This window comes from Periplaneta americana, chromosome 8 (assembly GCF_040183065.1).
Source record: "Periplaneta americana isolate PAMFEO1 chromosome 8, P.americana_PAMFEO1_priV1, whole genome shotgun sequence".
Lineage (NCBI taxonomy): Eukaryota > Metazoa > Arthropoda > Insecta > Blattodea > Blattidae > Periplaneta > Periplaneta americana.
The window spans coordinates 19,049,756-19,071,544 of NC_091124.1; the positions used below are offsets into that span (position 1 = coordinate 19,049,756).

General features: G+C 36.5%; 1 protein-coding gene and 5 non-coding genes across 12 annotated transcripts in view; 3 read left to right on the forward strand and 3 right to left on the reverse strand.

Annotated features, from left to right (window-relative positions):
• pyd (zonula occludens-like protein polychaetoid) overlaps positions 1-21,789 on the reverse strand; it is a 793,103-nt gene that overhangs the window by 348,834 nt on the left and 422,480 nt on the right. The gene's annotated exons all lie outside the window — the stretch shown is intronic.
• TRNAD-GUC (transfer RNA aspartic acid (anticodon GUC)) lies at positions 1,792-1,863 on the reverse strand. Its single transcript has one exon. It is a non-coding gene; the product is annotated as a tRNA-Asp (tRNA).
• Positions 2,077-2,148, reverse strand: TRNAD-GUC (transfer RNA aspartic acid (anticodon GUC)). Its single transcript has one exon. It is a non-coding gene; the product is annotated as a tRNA-Asp (tRNA).
• Positions 2,405-2,476, forward strand: TRNAD-GUC (transfer RNA aspartic acid (anticodon GUC)). Its single transcript has one exon. It is a non-coding gene; the product is annotated as a tRNA-Asp (tRNA).
• TRNAD-GUC (transfer RNA aspartic acid (anticodon GUC)) lies at positions 2,690-2,761 on the forward strand. Its single transcript has one exon. It is a non-coding gene; the product is annotated as a tRNA-Asp (tRNA).
• TRNAK-UUU (transfer RNA lysine (anticodon UUU)) lies at positions 15,461-15,532 on the forward strand. The gene has a single exon. It is a non-coding gene; the product is annotated as a tRNA-Lys (tRNA).

Consider the following 21,789-nt stretch of genomic DNA (forward strand, 5'->3'; position numbering starts at 1 on the left):
AAATTTTGTAAAAAATATATAATAAAAATCTTCAGTTTTGCTAATAATTTGGAAATATTCAAAATGTCACCTGTAGTCCAAATTGAAGAATCATACTTCGTAAAAATATATAATAAAAATCTCCAATTTTGCTAATAATTTGTCCACGTCTGTATATAGGCCTAACAGTTGCCAAAGTAGATAAAAATTCAGTCAGGTACGAGTATAAACAACTGTGGCGATTCAAGGCTGCTTGACGTTCGGGACTTCGGGAGTGATCAATCTCGGCATCTCAAAACACTCACAAGCAGTCTTTACGTCAACGACGCAACGTATACAACATTGTCGTGCGGGTTTTCGGCTTTGTGGGCGCTGTTAGTCTCGCTTTCTCGATCATTGTTCATCTCTAGTTTCCAGCTACACATGAGGAGAGACCTGGCATGTGATCTGTGCGAGAGGGGAAAGAATAAGCCATAAAGAATAACAAAGGAAGATTGTTTCATTATGGTTGGTATTATACGAATCTACCGACACGGAAGTTCATCTCAGACTAAAACCTAACTCCCCCTCCATACTAACTGGAGATATAGTCACGGCACATGATAAGGTTACAGGACAGGTCTTGCATCCTCTACTGTTCTCCAACCAGGAGATCAACCGTGAAAGGAATGTGCTTACTATTGCGTCGTCTATTGGAACGAAGTAGATAAATAATATTACAGTTATAACGTCTGTTTAAGAAACCATGCGCTCTCCTGCATATGTTATTTCCTGTATGAAGAGATTAAAAGACCAGGGGCCTGTTTCACAATGTTTACAATCTTTGTAAATTGTAAACTTTGCTTGTAAATTGTAAACTTCTGTTTCACAATCTTTGTTTGTAATGTTGAACTTTCCAAAAAAGGAAATCAAATCTTTACAAATTAAATTTTGCTCACTTTACAAGTATTCTGTTTCACAATGAAGAGTAATTTTACAAACATGTAAGTTTTACTTGTAAAATTAGCACATTTTCTACAATACTTCTGAGATGTGTAAAGTTTGATATTGCAACAAATTATGAATAAATACAATAAAGAAATACTCATTAAATTAATTTTTGAGTCACTGGATAAAATTAAGAATTAAACTAAAGCAGTTTTGATGTTATTAAGGAGTTCTAATGACTCAGACGAAGATATTGAATTTAGGCCTAATCAAACGAAGACGTATAACTTGCGTAAAATTCTCCGGGCAAGAATTAATAACACGTTCGTATCATTGTATAAATTTAATGAAAGGTTTCGAATGAGTCCCACGCTATACTTCAGAATACCGCGTAAGTATTTATATACGAAGACAGTATTCAATAAATACTCGCACTTAATAAAGAAGTTCCCTGCACCAAAAATAAATAATTCAATAATGCAATAGCGACACTACTTAGCAGTATTCTGAAGTCGTTTCGAGTCCCGTTTCGCTGGAATCTCTCCTACAAGATATGGGACATCATATATCCAACATCCAAAAGAGAAAAGTGATTCCCTAACCTCAAAGCGAGAACTGTATTGTTTTGCATTGGAGGCAGTCAATTCCGTGGGTTAGCAGATAAGCACGGAATTTCTAAGATATCAGTGTGCAAAAGTGCGCACAGAGTAGTTGATGTTGTTAAAAGAGTTAAATTCGGGGCAGGTTTTTGATCACCAAAATGTTATTTACTATAGCACAGAATTTTTATGCTGCCGATGAGCTGACTAATGTTTATGAGGCAAATCAAGATTTCAGGTATAACTCCCTGTAAAGTTGATTTGAATAATTTCGAGGGAAAAATTGTTCCGGAGCCGGGTATCGAACCCAGGACCTTTGGTTTGACGTACCAACGCTCTACCACTGAGCTACCCGGGAACTCTAACCGACACCGATCCAATTTTTCCCTCTATATCCACAGACCTCAAAGTGGGCTGACAACCGTCAAGCAACCAACTTCGAGTGCACACTAACTCCGTGTGACTTAAATTGTGGTTTTCTGTTAACGAACAGTGACGTGTATTATGCAAATCAAGATTTCAGGTATAACTCCCTGTAAAGTTGATTTGAATAATTTCGAGGGAAAAATTGTTCCGGAGCCGGGTATCGAACCCGGGACCTTTGGTTTGACGTACCAACGCTCTACCACTGAGCTACCCGGGAACTCTAACCGACACCGATCCAATTTTTCCCTCTACATCCACAGACCTCAAAGTGGGCTGACAACCATCAAGCAACCAACTTCGAGTGCACACTAACTCCGTGTGACTTAAATTGTGGTTTTCTGTTAACGAACAGTGACGTGTATTATGCAAATCAAGATTTCAGGTATAACTCCCTGTAAAGTTGATTTGAATAATTTCGAGGGAAAAATTGTTCCGGAGCCGGGTATCGAAATTAGATCGGTGTCGGTTAGAGTTCCCGGGTAGCTCAGTGGTAGAGCGTTGGTACGTCAAACCAAAGGTCCCGGGTTCGATACCCGGCTCCGGAACAATTTTTCCCTCGAAATTATTCAAATCAACTTTACAGGGAGTTATACCTGAAATCTTGATTTGCATAATACACGTCACTGTTCGTTAACAGAAAACCACAATTTAAGTCACACGGAGTTAGTGTGCACTCGAAGTTGGTTGCTTGACGGTTGTCAGCCCACTTTGAGGTCTATGGATATAGAGGGAAAAATTGGATCGGTGTCGGTTAGAGTTCCCGGGTAGCTCAGTGGTAGAGCGTTGGTACGTCAAACCAAAGGTCCCGGGTTCGATACCTGGCTCCGGAACAATTTTTCCCTCGAAATTATTCAATGTTTATGAGGTTAAGGATGAAACATTAATAAATACTGATGGATCAACACAATGATTTTGTGTTTAGACATCGTAATTATTTTATCAATTGCATATTTGTACGTAGACCAAATCTGTTATTTACTTATTTGACTGAATTTTGTGCTAACTTTGGTCATTTAAGTAATAGACGTATTGGTATACTCGACCAATCACGTGACATGAAACTCCATTGTCGCCAATATATAAAAATCTAAATACTTTTAATTTTTTAACAATACTTTATATTTTCTGTTGGTGAAATATGAATCAGCAAGCTTAGAATAATCTATTTTAGTACAAAATATAAACATATGTATCGATAGTAGTAAAAATACAGCGACTTTAGCTCTGCTCCTTAGCGATTTTTGTAAACTGTCGTTGGCGATATTGTGTAACCAATAATGCGTATTTGAAAATTTCTTTAGCTGATTTTGTAAAGTTCGTCAGACTTTACAAACTAATAAAATAGCATTGTCAAACACAATTTACAAGCATTTGTAATCTTTTACTTGTTATTTGTAAATTGTTAATTTGTAATTTGTAAGGATTGTGAAACGGGCCCCAGGAGATTAACTGTGATCTAATTTTGTAACTAGGGTAGTATCAATATGTCTGTATCAATGTTATGGTTTGTGCTGTGAGAGCTAGCCAATAGAGATAAGAGTATCCACGTGTGTGACCTTATGACATGTTATGACATCAACATTCATTCACAGCATCAGCCCCCTTCCCTTCATTCCCTGGAGACTTTCTCGTGGTTGGAGCACAGTACTGTAACGGTCTGACTAATAAAAACTCTATATACAGACGTTTAACTGTCTTATACAATGAGTAGCTTGTTTATAAGTCGTGTGTAAATTCCTTACTAATAATCTCTACATACTTCGTGTATAACAGTATAACTGTTACACAGATACGTCATAGTTTCGTCATTACTTCCTTACGAAAGGTAATAGAATATCTGAGGTTCTCTATTGCATCCGGTAGAGCGCTCTAGTGTGGCGTGTTAAATATCGATAGTACAATGGCTCTAATCGATTACCACACTACATTTTGGTCAAAGAGTACAAGCTACAGCAATATTATTATCACAGTCTATTATATACAGTCGCGAAGCTTGAGGTGTTTTTTTGCAAATCTCGTGATAAAGCGCTCCAAGCGGTTAGCAACTAGAAACAATAGACTGTCCATGGTCGACTTTGGACTGTGTCGTATTTCTACCGAGTGCTAGCTCGTTGCGTTTTTCACATTGATGCTTGTGAAATGTTCGTTATTGGTTATAATGAAAACGTAAATTGCTAAAATATAATAATTGGAATAATAATATGGGACAAGGAGGAGACGTTTGTAGTGCTATAAATTGTAGCAACAGTAAGAGAAAGAGGCCTTATTAAACTCTTATCCTTTTTCCGATTTCCGAAAGATTCAGAAAGGTTCCTGGGTTTCCACAAGAATGCCGTGCAGAACAAAACTGTTAATTTGAAGTTCTTTGTGACTGTTAGAATACATTATATCCTTAAATTTCACAATGAAATGTTTCAGTCTAACCGAAAGGACATTAGATACCGGTTAAAGTTCTGTCACTTAGGCTGCTAAATTTCCAGAGAAATAAAAGTTAGGTCTACTTTTTTTTCAGAGGATATATTTTTAATTGTAGCTATTAATTTTGTTATTATTTTTATGTGCTATATTACTAAAGACATAGAAAAATGAAGTTTGTTTTAATGAAATGTATTGATCACGTTTTATTTTGAATTCTGATGGGATTATTATTGCTTAGGCCTACTTTTTTCTTCAAAGGATATGTTTTTAATTATAGCTGTTAATTTTGTTGTTATTTTTATTTGTTGCTTTACTAGAGACATAGAAAAAGTCTGTTTCAATAAAATTTATTGATCACGTTTTATTTCCAATTCTGGTGTGATTATTATTGCTTAACCTCATCCCACTTTGTTAACTACGTAAGCCTACACTACAAGTACCGGTACACGTAAGTTACTCCATTAATTCATATTTCCATTATTATTGTTGTAAAGAGAAATGCAAATTAATATTTATTGGTTTCATAGTTAATTATCGCTATAATCTTGAATGAGTGAAGCTATTATAGTAAATTTCAGTTCGTTTTGCACAAACAAAAATTATATTAACTTATTTCTTGCAGGTATCTTCGAGTTTATGGTGGAATTTAATATACTTCATTAAAATAATAAATTAACTTTATGCATTAAATATTTCAATAATGGAAGGAAGGTGTTAATTTTTCCAAAAGAACACGACAACGAAAGTATAACATATTTTGTCGGCTGCTAGGAGAGAGATCTGCGATGATGAGGCGATAGTAGCGATCCTAGTGGTGGGCAACTACCCATGTTTGCATTTTTACTACATATTGAGCTTCGCGACTGTATATAGTAGACTGTGTTATTATAATAATTCTATGATCTTTGGTTTGTTCTTCTGTGGTTAGAGGGAACCATCATCATAAAATGACAGTCGATACGAACAGCTGTTAGAGGGGCGGCCATTTTTTCGCTATATACAACGCTTAAACAAGGGGTTTCGTGTATATAACTACTGCAAAGCAATTCCCATTGTATAGTTACAGCCTGTTTATAGGCCCATAGCTTATTCACGGTTTATTAGTAACGTTTTCTGTCTCAACCTTGCATATGTCTCGTATAAAAACTATACACGGGTTATTAGTAAGACTGTAACGGTAGAAATGGTTGTACACCATTGACCGCGAAATCATGGGCAACTAATCGTAAAAAGTCGTACGTCACTGGTGGCGGAAATGGTTTGAGTGGTCGCACGCCGCTGAGCTTGAAAAGGGAAGTGATTGTGCACGTGGCGGTATATCAATGATTGCAGCAACACCTGCTATCTGGAGTGCACCGCGGCGCATGAGGGATCACCTGCACCTGCTACGGAGCAGTAATGAATGAAAGTTCGAGGGAACCGGTTCTACCAAACGGAGTGAGATACCATCGAGACACACCGAGTGATTAGCACTAATGGAGAGGGAGGGAGTTCTTCCCCATTATCTACGACAATTCACAGCATTATACAGAGTGATCCACGATGATTTACCGTCACTTACGGAGCTTATTTCTGAAGATGTTCTGAGCAAAAAATGTAATATAAACATTTGTCCTAATCTCAATATTTTCAGAGTTACACTAATTTGAAGTCGTGTGTAAAATACAATTATTCTTTAGTAGTTTTCCAATTCACTGCGGGCTAAAGCAGGGAGATGCACTATCACCTTTACTTTTTAACTTCGCTTTAGAATATGCCATTAGGAAAGTTCAGGATAACAGGCAGGGTTTGGAATTGAACGGGTTACATCAGCTTCTTGTCTATGCGGATGACGTGAATATGTTAGGAGAAAATACACAAACGATTAGGGAAAACACGGAAATGTTACTTGAAGCAAGTAAAGCGATCGGTTTGGAAGTAAATCCCGAAAAGACAAAGTATATGATTATGTCTCGTGACCAGAATATTGTACGAAATGGAAATATAAAAATAGGAGATTTATCCTTCGAAGAGGTGGAAAAATTCAAATATCTTGGAGCAACAGTAAAATGACACTCGGGAGGAAATTAAACGCAGAATAAATATGGGAAATGCGTGTTATTATTCAGTTGAGAAGCTCTTATCATCCAGTCTGCTGTCCAAAAATCTGAAAATTAGAATTTATAAAACAGTTATATTACCGGTTCTTCTGTATGGTTGTGAAACTTCGACTCTCACTCTGAGAGAGGAACATAGGTTAAGGGTGTTTGAGAATAAGGTGCTTAGGAAAATATTTGGGGCTAAGCGGGATGAAGTTACAGGAGAATGGAGAAAGTTACACAACGCAGAACTGCACACATTGTATTCTTCATCTGACATAAATAGAAACATTAAATCCAGACGTTTGAGATGGGCAGGGCATGTAGCACGTATGGGCGAATCCAGAAATGCATATAGAGTGTTAGTTGGGAGACCGGAGGGAAAAAGACCTTTAGGGAGGCCGAGACGTAGATGGGAGGATAATATTAAAATGGATTTGAGGGAGGTGGGATATGATGATAGAGACTGGATTAATCTTGCACAGGTTAGGGACCGATGGCGGGCTTATGTGAGGGCGGCAATGAACCTTCGGGTTCCTTAAAAGCCATTTGTAAGTAAGTAAGTAAGTAAGTTTAAGGGTAAAAGAATTATGGCGAGTCCTCGGCATCAACCCCTTTGATGTGATTACCTGGTTGGGTTTTTCCGAGGTTTTCCCCAACCAAAAGGCAAATGCCGGGTAATATTTTGGCGCTTCCTCGGACCTCACCTCATCTCACTACATCTCGCCAAAGTATTGTAAAAAATTGCACAAAATTGTAGAAAATTACTAAATTGTAAAACTTTAAAATTTGTAAAAATTGTAATTGTAATATTGTAAAATTTTGACTTGTTCCACATCTTAAAGCTTCATTGCTCATGTAAGATCTATTGAATAAAATGAATGAATGAATGAATGAATGAATGAATGAATGAATGAATGAATGAATGAATGAATGAATGAATGAATGAATGAATGAATGAATGAATGAATGAATGAATGGAGATAAAGAATGAACTATTCAGAAGTATCACTTCTTTATTCTGAAGCTAAAAATGTGTTGTGAATTCCATAGTTGCTCCGTACAGATTTCTTTTTCCAATTTTTAACTACAAAATTACATTTTCTTGCGTATTTGTCACAACAATTGTTACAAATCATGCCGCTCTTGTAAATTCTTCAAGACTGTACATGAGGATGCATAATTAAACTGTAAAGAATCAATTTCCTAAAGTAAAGATTTGTAACAATTTTTGTCATAAGTGCGTAATAATGATGTAATTTTTAGTTACAAATTGGAAAACAAAATCTGTACGAAGCAATCAAAAATACATTTTTAGCTTCAATTAAAGAAATGATACTTCTGAATAGTTCATTCTCTATTTGCAATATATTTTTCACCCTTAAAACTAAAGAAAAAAACGTATTTTACAAACAACTTCAAATTAGTGTAACTCTAAAAATATTGAGATTAGGACAAAAGTTTATATAACATTTTTTCGCTCAGAATGTTTTCGGAAATAAGCTCCGTAAGTGATGGTAAATATCGTGAATCATCCTGTATATCATTACCATCATTTAATAATATTATTAATAATAATAATAATGACAATAATAATAATAATAATAATAATAATAATAATAATAATAATAATAATGTAGTTAATCTAAATACAAGTAATAATGTTGTTTGTAGATACGATAGTCTTATATCACCACTTCTTAGCCACCGATTTATATCTATATCTATGTATGTATGTGTATATATATACATACTATATGTGTGTGTGTTGTGTGTCTGTAAAAAAAATATGGTTTGTTTAACGATGCTCGCAACTGCAGAGCTTATATCAGCGTCGCCGGTGTGCTGGAATTTTGTTCCGCAGGAGTTCTTTTACATGCCAGTAAATCTACTGACATGAACCTGTCGCATTTAAACACACTTAAATGCCATCGACCTCGGTCGGAATCGAACTCGCAACCTCGAGCACAGAAGCCCAGCGCTCTACCAACTGTGCTACCGAGGGCGACAAAATTCATCAATGGAGTCACATTGTAGACCGTTATTTGTGAATGAAAGAATAGTGACTGTAACATGACTGTATATTTATCAAGCCCTAAATTTTGTCAAAGATAATTCACAAATGTTGACACATAGGAATGATGTTCACCTATACAATACCAGAAACCGTGACCTTTTTGACTTACCTAAATGTAGGCTAACAAAAACAATGAATAATTATTGTATTATGTCTTTAAAAATTGCAAATAAATTTCCGACATATGTTTCCGATCTGGAAAGAAGTCTTTTAACAGACTTGTCTCTGGTTCGTTGATCAACAAACCCTTTTATGATATCAATGAGTTTATTGATGTTAATGTTGTTGAGTGTTTCTGATATAATTTTATGTCTCTGTTATTTATTTTATATGTATTATTTGACTTTGCCAACTGCACAAATATGTGTTCACTGACTGTACGATATTCAATATACTCAATAGATGAATAAATAAGTAAATAAATATTTTCATGTTATGAGAAAATATAAAACAAATAAAAATAATAAAGAAAACTAGAATGAAGACGAGGAGGAAGAAAAAGCGAACGGAAGAGATGAAGTAATGGACGAGCAAATACAGGAACACAGAAAATAAAGAAGAAACGTTGAACGTTAAAAGTAGAAAGAAAGGAAGCGGAAACAATGAGTAAGCAAAGAAAGAAAAAAAAAAGGTAAACTGATGAACAAATATTAGGAGGGACAGAAGGAATTAAGATTTTGAAGCTCTCTTAGTTGCCCATATCTTGAACCCGCATCTTGTTACAAAAATTCGGCATCGCCCAGTTAAAATTTAATAAAAATCTGAACAAGCGAATTCCGCAGTAAGAAACAAACGAAAAACGACAAGAAGTGCGTAATAATGTGTTGTGCAGGCAGAGCGCTAATTTATCAGACACACAGCTGATGTGAGAGTCACGGATCAGACAGCTTGCTGAGCAGTAAAACCGGCGACAAAAATGAGCTACATGGCTAATGCGTCAACGGAGAAGAATTTCTCGCAAAACACTGTGCTGGCGTTACAAGGATCCCACATCGTACGAGGAGGAACGACAAGCTGCCGCACAATGGCTTGCCAAACAGTGAAAAATGTTATTTATTTTCATATTTCGTCATCTAGCGTGAGCCACCGGCGCACAACGCGTTTGTCTTCTAATTCTGTCGTAGGTTCGTATCCCACTTGTTGTTTATATTGTTGAGTTCCTTTCAGAATTTCTCCCAACTGTAAGGCGAATGTCAGGTAATGTCGTGGCGAACCCTCGGCGCATCTCGGCAAATACCATCTCGCTACCACCAATTCCACGAACACTACGGTCCGTCCAGGACTCTGTAGAGTATAAATACGAAAAAAAGACCTCTACGCAAGTGGTATGTGGGAGGGCAGAACCAATGACCGCTCTGGGCGGAGACATTGGTTGAACGAAGCTATAGTCCCGTCGCTCTAATTTCCGGCAGCCAATCACGTTGCAGGTCGCCTACATTTAAACGTGTGCGTCTTGTGATTCGCTGATGAAGATGTAAAGCATTTCCTAAGGCTGGATAAATACTTAACATATAATCGCCCGCCATTTTGGCTCTTTCGTTGGCGTTCGCAGAAATCACACGAGGACGTTATTTGCCGCTCAATTATTTGCTCAATTACAGTGCGTTTGATTTATTATCATGATAATGTTCAACGGTGAAGCAAATACATTCCTCATCTGGTAGCTCGGCAACGAAAGAACAAAAATGGCGAACGATACTAACTACCTAGACTTTATAGAGCCTTCACTTCCTAAGACGTAAGCAAAGGGGAGGAGTCACACCGGAAATAACAGCGACACGACGACTATAGCGTGAGCCACCGGCGTACAACGCGTTTGTCTTCTAATTCTGTCGTAGGTTCGTATCCCACTTGCTGTTTACATTGTTGCGTTCCTTTCAGAATTTCTCCCAACTGTAAGGCGAATGTCAGGTAATGTCATGGCGAACCCTCGGCGCATCTCGGCAAATACCATCTCGCTACCACCAATTCCACGAACACTACGGTCCGTCCAGGAATCTGTAGAGTATAAATACTAAAAAAAGACCTCTACGCAAGTGGTATGTGGGAGGGCAGGACCAATGACCGCTCTGGGCGGAGACATTGGTTGAACGAAGCTATAGTCCCGTCGCTCTAATTTTCGGCAGCCAATCACGTTGCAGGTCGGCTACATTTAAACGTGTGCGTCTTGTGATTCGCTGATGAAGGTGTAAAGCATTTCCTAAGGCTGGATAAATACTTAACATATAATCGCCCGACATTTTGGCTCTTTCGTTGGCGTTCGCAGAAATCACACGAGGACGTTATTTGCCGCTCAATTATTTGCTCAATTACAGTGCGTTTGATTTATTATCATAGGAGCTACGACATGATAATGTTTAACGGTGTGGCAAATAGATCCCTCGTCTGGTAGCTCGGCAACGAAAGAACAAAAATGGCGAACGATACTACCTACCTAAACTTTATAGAGCCTTGACTTCCTAAAACGTAAGCGAAGAGGAGGAGTCAGCGTCGCGACTATACCAGTCGCATGCAGAAGGGGATCATTTCTATCTGAACACACTACCACGAGCATCTTACCCCTTAGCGGCTTCGAGCTGATGCTACCCGCAATACACTCGGCACAGATAGGCTCCGCACTCATATGCGCCAAGTCTCTTTACAGATTCCTGGGACAGACCATAGATAACTTTGTAGTTGATAATTTGATACAACGATAATCTATAGACTACAGTGTGTCGCTAAACTAGACCTACAAATTTTGAGACCGGATAGATGATTTTTTTTTTCTGAAACACTTTTCGTTAAGGAGCAAATGGACAGCGATGTATCATTTCAGTGCAACAAGGTTTTATGTCACTAATTGGGTGATCTCACAGGACGAGGTAATCAGTTATTTCAAAATGAATTAATAAATTTAATAACAAATCATTCATGTTACAGGTATTCATTTGACCAAAAAGTAAGAGAAACACAAACAAAAAGCCACCGGCGTGGCTCAGTCGGTTAAGGTGCTTGCCTGCCGGTCTGAAGTTGCACTCGGGCGCGGGTTCGATCCCCGCTTGGGCTGATTACCTGGTTGGGCTTTTTTCGAGGTTTTCCCCAACGTAAGGTCAATGCCAAGTAATCTATGGCGAATCCTCGGCCTCATCTCGCCAAATACCATCTCACTATCACCAATCTCATCGACGCTAAATAACCTCGTAGTTGATAAAGCGTCATTAAATAACTAAAAAAACACAAACAAAACAATAAAAAAGAAAAGAAAAACACTTCAGTGGTGTTAAATTAGCAGTAAGAACCCAATACACTGCAGTCAGTTTCTTCCTTAACAGAAAGTGTTTTAAAAAGACTTACCTACTCGATCCCAAAATTTGCTGATGTAATTTAAGAGACTCCTTACAATAGTGACCGGCATGTTCCGTGCTCTGTGACGTCATACCACGGAGCCGCCACGCTCTTTGCTCGGGAAACTCTGCATACTGAGCACAGCGAGGAGAGAAGGTTCAACTGAACAGTGGTGGTACGGCGCCTATGCAATGACAGAGCGCGATCCATTCGTCTGAGGTAGTATGGGAACAGTACAATTACAATACATTTGTACGAAAACAAAACTGTACATCCGTGATAAATCAATGTAACAAAATATTTTGGTTTGTAATCAAATTTAATATACTTATAATAATATGAAATTCATAATATAGCCAGCTGCAGAAGCGTTCGCATTATGTAAATGAGGCTCCGAAACTGCTATAAATATACAAATATAGAAATAAATAATTTAAGCAGCACTACAACACTTTGTCTACTCGGAAACTTGAAAGAGTTCAAGTGTTTTTAACAGACATTTTCCTACACAATATACAGATTGAACTATGTAGATCCTAACTTGGTGAGGAGTATGCAAAGTATATTTCAACTTTTGAAACACACCATCACTTTGTGTTACTACCGTGCCCAAGCGAAATGCTTTGTCGAGATCAAACTGTGTTATGGAGTATGGAGGAATTGCGAAGTGTTTGATTTGTGGCAAGCTGTTTCAGCATGTAAAGAAATTCAATATTAGAATGCCATTATTCTGTATGCCACACAAATTATCATGACAAATATGGGGGAGAATATCGACAAATACTGGTGCAGCAATTGAAAGATAAATTGTTAAGTGAAGCTAGGGAACACACTGTCAGTGAATCAATGGTAAACTTAATGCTTAAGATATAGGATTTCACTAGCCATTGCAAAGAACATGCGTTCTTTTAATGACGGGGAATTTGCCAAGAATGTTGCAGAGTAGTTATTCTCTAGCAAAATACAGGAATGTGATTCCATCAATTTATCTCCAAGAACTGTCTTATCACTGCTGCACCGACGCCACTGCGCTGGTGCGTGATAACAGTAATACGACTCAACTGCTCGCTCTTCCAAGCTCTTGAGGCCTGACTGGCTCTTACGTCATAACTGCAGCTTCTGCCGGCCACTGCCTTACAACAACACTGGATAACCCACATATGATATGGATGCAAGTGTCAATCCGACGTACGTTAGTGGAAAACGATCAACCAACATTACAGAAATCTGTAGGTCCAGTGATCCAAAAGAGCCGGTAACATTTTTACTGATTTATAAAGTTCAGAAGAAGTATACACCCAGTGTTGGTACTGTAGGGTAGTATATAACAGCTTATGTATGCACAAGACAGCTGAGAATTAACTCGTAACGCGCGTGGAATGCTGGAGTGTGGGAAGAATCTGTAATGGGCTGTACAGAAACTCTGCGGCAAGGATCTGAGCTGGGGCTATAAACACTGGAGTGCTGCAATCTCCGATTACCAAGTCTGTTCTTATTTCCTAATATTTTGTCTCTCTCATACAAGAACAAGGTACAGTTGTTGGAAAGAAAAAATTACCTCCAGATGCAGTCTCGGAGAACATTCAGTTTAATATTACAGGTGAACTAAGAATACTTTATTATTGTATTGAACTGGCTATAGGTATGCTTTAGTTTATTATTACAGAGTTGCAGAGACGTAAGCAGAATTTTGTCAAGGAGGAGTCATTATTATATTTGTTTACAATTTTAAATTGTTTATTATTATTATTATTATTATTATTATTATTATTATTATTTTAACTTCGCTTTAGAATATGCCATTAGGAAAGTTCAGGATAACAGGCAGGGTTTGGAATTGAACGGGTTACATCAGCTTCTTGTCTATGCGGATGACGTGAATATGTTAAGAGAAAATCCACAAACGATTAGGGAAAACACGGAAATTTTACTTGAAGCAAGTAAAGCGATCGGTTTGGAAGTAAATCCCGAAAAGACAAAGTATATGATTATGTCTCGTGACCAGAATATTGTACGAAATGGAAATATAAAAATTGGAAATTTATCCTTCGAAGAGGTGGAAAAATTCAAATATCTTGGAGCAACAGTAACAAATATAAATGACACTCGGGAGGAAATTAAACGCAGAATAAATATGGGAAATGCGTGTTATTATTCGGTTGAGAAGCTCTTATCATCCAGTCTGCTGTCCAAAAATCTGAAAGTTACAATTTATAAAACAGTTATATTACCGGTTCTTCTGTATGGTTGTGAAACTTGGACTCTCACTCTGAGAGAGGAACATAGGTTAAGGGTGTTTGAGAATAAGGTGCTTAGGAAAATATTTGAGGCTAAGCGGGATAAAGTTACAGGAGAATGGAGAAAGTTACACAACGCAGAACTGCACGCATTGTATTCTTCACCTGACATAATTAGGAACATTAAATCCAGACGTTTGAGATGGGCAGAGCATGTTGCACTTATGGGTGAATCCAGAAATGCATATAGAGTGTTAGTCGGGAGGCCGGAGGGAAAAAGACCTTTGAGGAAACCAAGACGCACATGGGAGGATAATATTAAAATGGATTTTAGGAAGGTGGTATATGATGCTGCATGGAGACTGGATTAATGTTTCTCACGAAAGAGACCGATGGCGGGCTTATGCGAGGACGGCAATGAACCTCTGGATTCCTTAAAAACAATTTGTAAGATTGTAAGTATTTCGTCAATTTTGGCTACATATTTAAATACAAGTAAATATTTCTCATATTTACATAAAATCCCGGCTGCGGCTATTAGTGTGTTCTCTTCTGTTACTGAACTAAGAGGAAACCATTGAAACCCATTAACAGATTGATTACTCCGGAATAGGAATCCAAGACCTCTGGAATGCGAAGCTAGTATTTTACTATTGCAATAGCGCATTGAGTCAACCATCATTGTCTGTTGTCGATTGCCAATGACCCACTATCATTTACTAAAATTGAGGGGTGCTCTGGTATAACAAAGTATGTATAGTAGTGGCAAAAAAAAACAGGACTGACCCTTGTAGCTGATTTCAGAGCCGTGTTCACAGTGATAGCACGATAGACTGGTAACTAAGACTTTCGTGGTTCGAATCCTGCCTGGGAAGGAAACCTTTTTTTGTTCCTTATTCAAATTTATTCCCAATACTTTTCAATTGCAGCGATATTTTACTACTTAATTAACTTATTATTCCCAGAACATGAATTTTACCAACTTATTTTCTAATGGCTTTCGAAATGGGCTACGTCAGCAGTCGAAACTACAACAATTTCAATAGATTACTCGCTATCTTGTGAATGCGGGCGTGGCATGCGCAGTGGCTCATTTCGGGGGGACTGATTATTCCGTCGGTCCGGTTTTTTTGCCACTACTGTACACATACCTCGCCACAATGTATCAAAATAACAAATTCAGTAACGAGATTTTGACGAATAATATATGATACTGCAAATCAAGATTTCAGGTATAACTCCCTGTGAAGTTGATTTGAATAATTTCGAGGGAAAAATTGTTCCGGAGCCGGGTATCGAACCCGGGCCCTTTGGTTTAACGTACCAACGCTCTACCACTGAGCTACCCGGGAACTCTAACCGACACCGATCCAATTAGAGTTCAGTTAGAGTTCCCGTGTAGCTCAGTAGTAGAGCGTTGGTACTTTAAACCAAAGGTCCCGGGTTCGATACCCGGCTCCGGAACAATTTTTCCCTCGAAATTATTCAATATATGATACTTATACATATAAACTATCAATAATACTAATTCAAAAACGCAGATTTGTTAATGAAAACAATGTTACTTTTACTTATTGCCAAACACCCACTTCTTGCACATACATTGTTATTGCAGAGCATCCCTCAATTGTTATGCTCCACGAGCACTGTCCCAGGAGAGATTGGCGTAGATACCGAATATGAAAATAGTCTAGCCAACAGTTCAGGACAAATCGCTACAAGTACAGAGAAATGGCATTTCCAAAATCACTTTACAATATGAGCCACACTGAAACCACGTAGTTCCCTGAAAATATCGATAGATTTTTAAAAATATAATACTTTCACTTTGTACGCCATACAATTACGGGAAAGTAAAAATGTCAAAATGTGATGTAGGAGTGACACGAAACTCGCCACTGAGCAGCCACCACTACCAAAAGCTCTCTGCCCGCAGCTGACAAGCGTCATTTCATGACGTAAATTAATGAATATGTTTTGCTACATAATACAGGCTGTAGCAACGGTTGAACCCGTCCCTGGTATCAGGACCGCTGTCCCTCACTTTCCCTAGGGAAAACTAATTTAGAGTTCTGGGAATTGGACGTGAATCAGTTTTCCCCGGGAACGCTGCAGCCAGCGCGGGGTGTCGTTCTGGCGAACAATAGGTTAATGCATCTCGTTAAGCCCTACGCTGTGCTTCCGAATTTGTGTCCAATCCCATTTGCTGGTTGTTGGCCTGTTTACAGATGTAATGAAAAGCAAAACTGCTACTAATGCAGTGCGAGAAGTTGCTCAGACAGATGTTGAACATCTCCCTATTACTAGGCTACAGGAACGAAATAAAACACACCGACCATCAACACTCAAGAACAATAAACAAAATACTAACAATCAGTTTGAAAATAATGAACTAAATAGACTACACCGGCTTCCACATCTATACTATAAACCAGTGGTTGCCAAACACCACGAAATTGTGACATAATAAAGGGTGCGTCAAAAAGAACGGATGGATTTCAAACTATCGATACGCAGCGAGGGAAGGGATAGAGTGAGGGGGACCACGACTGTTGGGTCAGCCAGAGAATGCAGTTTCAGTTGATAACATGGTGTTGGTCTGGTGTACAACGTGCTTTCATCGTAGAGACATTTTTGAAAAATGAAGAGTCTGTGATCGCCACTCAGGACCATTTCGATATCGGATGTCACGCTAGGATTCCAACTCGGAATACAATTTTGCGGTGGGTGGCTTCATTTCGTATCACAGGTTCAACATTAAAGAAGAAAACACCTGGACGAACACGGAGCGCGTGTACACCTGCAAATGTGGAGACAGACACTAGGTTTTCCAGCCACCTCAAAGATCAGCCCGCAAACATGCTATTGCACTGAGATTGTCCGAGACTACGGTTAGATCTCGCGCCTTGCGACTTCCTTCTTTGGGACCATTTGAAGGCGTAAGTTTGTAAACATCGATGACATATACTGGACAAACTGAAGACGGCGATTCGTGAAGAAATCGCGGCAATTCCACCAGCTATGACTCTGAAAGTGATGGCGAACTTCAGAAAACGCCTCGATGCCTGTATCGAAAGCGAAGGACATCATATGGATTATGTTGTTTTCCATAAATAAACTGCATGTATTGGTGAATATCTTGATAACAATAAATTTTTGATTTGATAAATCCTTACAATTTTCTTGCCATGTGAAATTCATCCGTTCTTTCTGACGCACCCTTTAGAAATGCAACCCGCACATTACTATCGCAGGGAGAGGGGTGGAGTGGGTATCTCCTCAGGTAATGCAGTGAATAACAGTGCAGAGACGGACTATGACCAAAAAATAAAAGCAATATAATATTCTTCTACTTATTAACTACAGGCCTATACACTTTTTTCCATGTTAATTTTTTATCCTCCTATTCATTATTTTTGTATTATTAATAAAATAAAATAAATCTATTTTCTTATTTACCATGAAAAGAACGTGTACTATTTGAAATTAGAAAATCGTACCAGGCTGGTTACGAAGTTGTAAATTACACTACATATTTAAGAAAACGTCGAAGTATTTTACTCCGGTTAAGACATAGAAGCCGATTCCTTTTACTGTTTATTTATTAATGAAATATTCAAATTACAGTACATACGTCGAAAAAAAAAACGTCGAAATATTTTACCCCGATTAAGACATAGTAGGCGATACTTTTTATTGTTCGTTTATTAATGAAATGTTCAAATTATAGGCAAGAGCGTAGTAGTTTTCATAACAAGAAGAATAATGACAACGTACATTGTTCTCTTATACTTCATTTAAAATTTTACAAAAAATTGAGTAGGCCTATCTCATATTTTTGTCATCTGCACAAAATAAATACTTTCCTGCCATGCTCCTTAAAATTAAGTTTTTGCTTATTATCTGTTTTCGAACAGACATCGAAACATATTATCCTACACACTTGTAACATTACATGTATACGTCCGCTGCTGATGTCTTCACTTATATCGAGGTGAAGGCTATAAACAGAGGGTGGGGGTATGATGCAATGGTTACGCTTGAGTGGAGGCAGGGGCATGTGTCGCGACACAGCTTTTGGCGATCATTGCTATAAACAAAACATCCCACACCCGATACCGACAACCATCTCTATAACAATAAACTAAACACGGCTTACCAACAACGAATTCTATAATAATAATAATAATAATAATAATAATAATAATAATAATAATAATAATAATAATAATTTATTTATTTCGAATATTAATGTGCAAAACAACAGCACAAAGCCACTTACAGTTTAGCACAAAATAAAAAGAAAACAAAACAGAACAAATGATTATGAGAATGAATGACAGAAAATGGCAGTGAGATGAAATACAATCAATCAACATTAATCACTCACCAAATACAACAAATAAATGGTAATATCTAACAAATAATAAAAGATATTAAATAACAAGTAAGGATATATCATGCATAAGTAAAATCGAATCTGATCTTGCAAATTAGCACTTTTAATACACCTGGCTACTGGAGAAAGGGATTTAAATAATTTAGTGAAGAAAATTCTTTGACCACGAAAACCTTTCACGGGAATTCTAAGGTAGGTGTTATGTATAAAAGAATCACAATCAATGACACCATTAATAGCATTATTAAAGAAAGTGTAATCAATATCCTGACGTCTCGAATACAGACTGATACAGTTAAAATATTTACTAGATAGTTCATAGTTTAAAGAAGAGGAGTTGGGTACGTATCTGAACGCACAAAGAGAAACGAATTTTCTTTGGATATTTTCTAGTTTAGCTGAATCAGTAGAAGTAACAGAGTTCCACGCAACAGATGCATATTCTAACTTAGACCTTACTAAAGCATAATATAATGTAAGTAGTGTATGAGGAGAGGAAAAGGAATAAGTAATAGACCTAATCAGACCAAGCATTCTTAGTGAATGATTAAATAAATGAACAACATGGTCATGAAAGTACAATTCAGAATCAAGATATATACCGAGATCCTTAATACAGTCCTTCCTGGTTATGGCGGCATTCGATAGCGAATAGTTGAACTTTAATGTAGTCGTCTTCCTAGAGAAAGTGATAATAATAATAATAATAATAATAATAATAATAATAATAATAATAATAATAATAATAATAATTTATTTTATTGCTAGTAAGTTTGAGATGAAGACAAGTTAATAAATACAATGAAAGATAAACTAGCCCACTCCTGAATGTGTAAGACTCGTGCTCAGGAGGGGATTCCAATACAGACAAAAATAAAATTAAAATTGAGAGTGAATACAGATTAAATAGTGTTTAATATGTTTAAACCCAAACTATAAATCCAATATATTTTTTTTTATTAATTTGGAGAGGATTCGTGGTTAAAATAATATTGGAATACAATTTTGTTTAACAATCTGGGACCTTGACTCATACTATGATAAAAAGCTGCATTGATTTTACATTTTGGTTCAGACAAACGCAGAGAATTCATATTTTTAGTTCTATGTTTATGTATATACCTTTCAAAGTTATTAAAATTTCTATGAAAATATTTTAATAAAATAAAATAATACATTTGTTTAATATTGAAAACTTTGAAGTGTTTAAACAATAATTCAGTTGGGTAATCTTTCTGCTTTTTTGAACAAATTTTAATACCTTTTTCTGTAGTAAAATTAACGGATAAAGGTTGGATTTGGTTAATAACAATAATAATAATAATAATAATAATAATAATAAAGTGCACCGAGCTCACCAACAACCAATAATATAGAAAACTCACGAACTCATCAATTCTACAACAATAAACTGAATTAAGCTTACTAATCAATTATAATACCAGGTCCAATTGAGCTCACTAAAAACCAATTCTATAACAATGAACAGAACTAAATCCATCAACGACCAATTCATAACAATAAAATGAACGGAGCTCACCAACAACCAATAATATAGTAAACTGAAAAGAACTCAACAATCAATTCTATACTAACTGAACTAAGCTTATTAACCAATTATAATACCAGATTAAACTGTGCTCACTAAAATCTTGTTTTATAACAATGAATATAATTGACTTAACTACTGACCAATTCTAAACAATAAAGTCAACTGATTCTATCAACAACTAATTCCGTAATAAACTGAACTGAGCACACCAAGAACCAATTCTATAATAATAAACAGAACTGAAAAACAAGTTCTGTAAGAATAAACGAACAACCAATTCTATAATAATAAACCAAACTGAATATCAAGTTCTGTAAGAATAAACGAACAACCAATTCTGTAATAATAAACCAAACTGAACAACAAGTTCTGTAAGAATAAACGAACAACCAATTCTATAATAATAAACCAAACTGAATATCAAGTCCTGTAAGAATAAACGAACAACCAATTCTATAATAATAAACCAAACTGAACAACAAGTTCTGTAAGAATAAACGAACAACCAATTCTATAATAATAAACCAAACTGAACAACAAGTTCTGTAAGAATAAACGAACAACCAATTCTATAATAATAAACCAAACTGAATATCAAGTTCTGTAAGAATAAACGAACAACCAATTCTATAATAATAAACCAAACTGAACAACAAGTTCTGTAAGAATAAACGAACAACCAATTCTATAATATAATAAACCAAACTGAATAAGTTCTGTAAGAATAAACGAACAACCAATTCTATAATAATAAACCAAACTGAACAACAAGTTCTGTAAGAATAAACGAACAACCTATTCTATAATAATAAACCAAACTGAACAACAAGTTCTGTAAGAATAAACGAACAACCAATTCTATAATATAATAAACCAAACTGAATAAGTTCTGTAAGAATAAACGAACAACCAATTCTATAATAATAAACCAAACTGAACAACAAGTTCTGTAAGAATAAACGAACAACCTATTCTATAATAATAAACCAAACTGAACAACAAGTTCTGTAAGAATAAACGAACAACCTATTCTATAATAATAAACCAAACTGAACAAAAAGTTCTGTAAGAATAAACTGAACTGACCTCACCAGAAACCAATTCTGAACTGAGCTCACCAACAACCAGTTCTATAATAAAAAAAACTGAACTGAGCTCACCAATAAGCAATTCTATAACAATAAACTGAAATGAGCTCACCACCAATTCTGTAACAATAAACAGAACTGAATTCACGAACAACCAATTCTATAATAATAAACCAAACTGAGCTGGCCAACAAGTTCTGTAAGAATAAACTGAACTGACCTCACCAGCAATCAATTCTGACCTGAGCTCACCAACAACCAGTTCTATAATAATAAACTGAACTCAGCTGGTCAGTAAGTTCTGTAAGAATAAACTGAACTGACCTCACCAAAAGCAAATTCTATAATAAACGGAATTGAACTCACCAATAAGCAATTCTATAAGAATAGACTAAACTGAGCTCACAAACAACCAATTCTATAATAAACCAAACTGAACAAGTAGTTCTGTAAGAATAAACTGAACTGACTTCACCAGAAACAATAAACAATAAACAGAACTGAGCTCATTGACAACCGATTCGAAAACAGTGAACTGAAACGAGCTCACCAAAAACAAAAACTAGGATTCTTGGTATAAGTTACTCCGAGTTGCTTAGTACCTACTCACAAGGTGCTGTATATCTGATATGGATTCATTGACAAGATTCGTTCCTTTTAATACGTCCTGTCACTTCGCAGA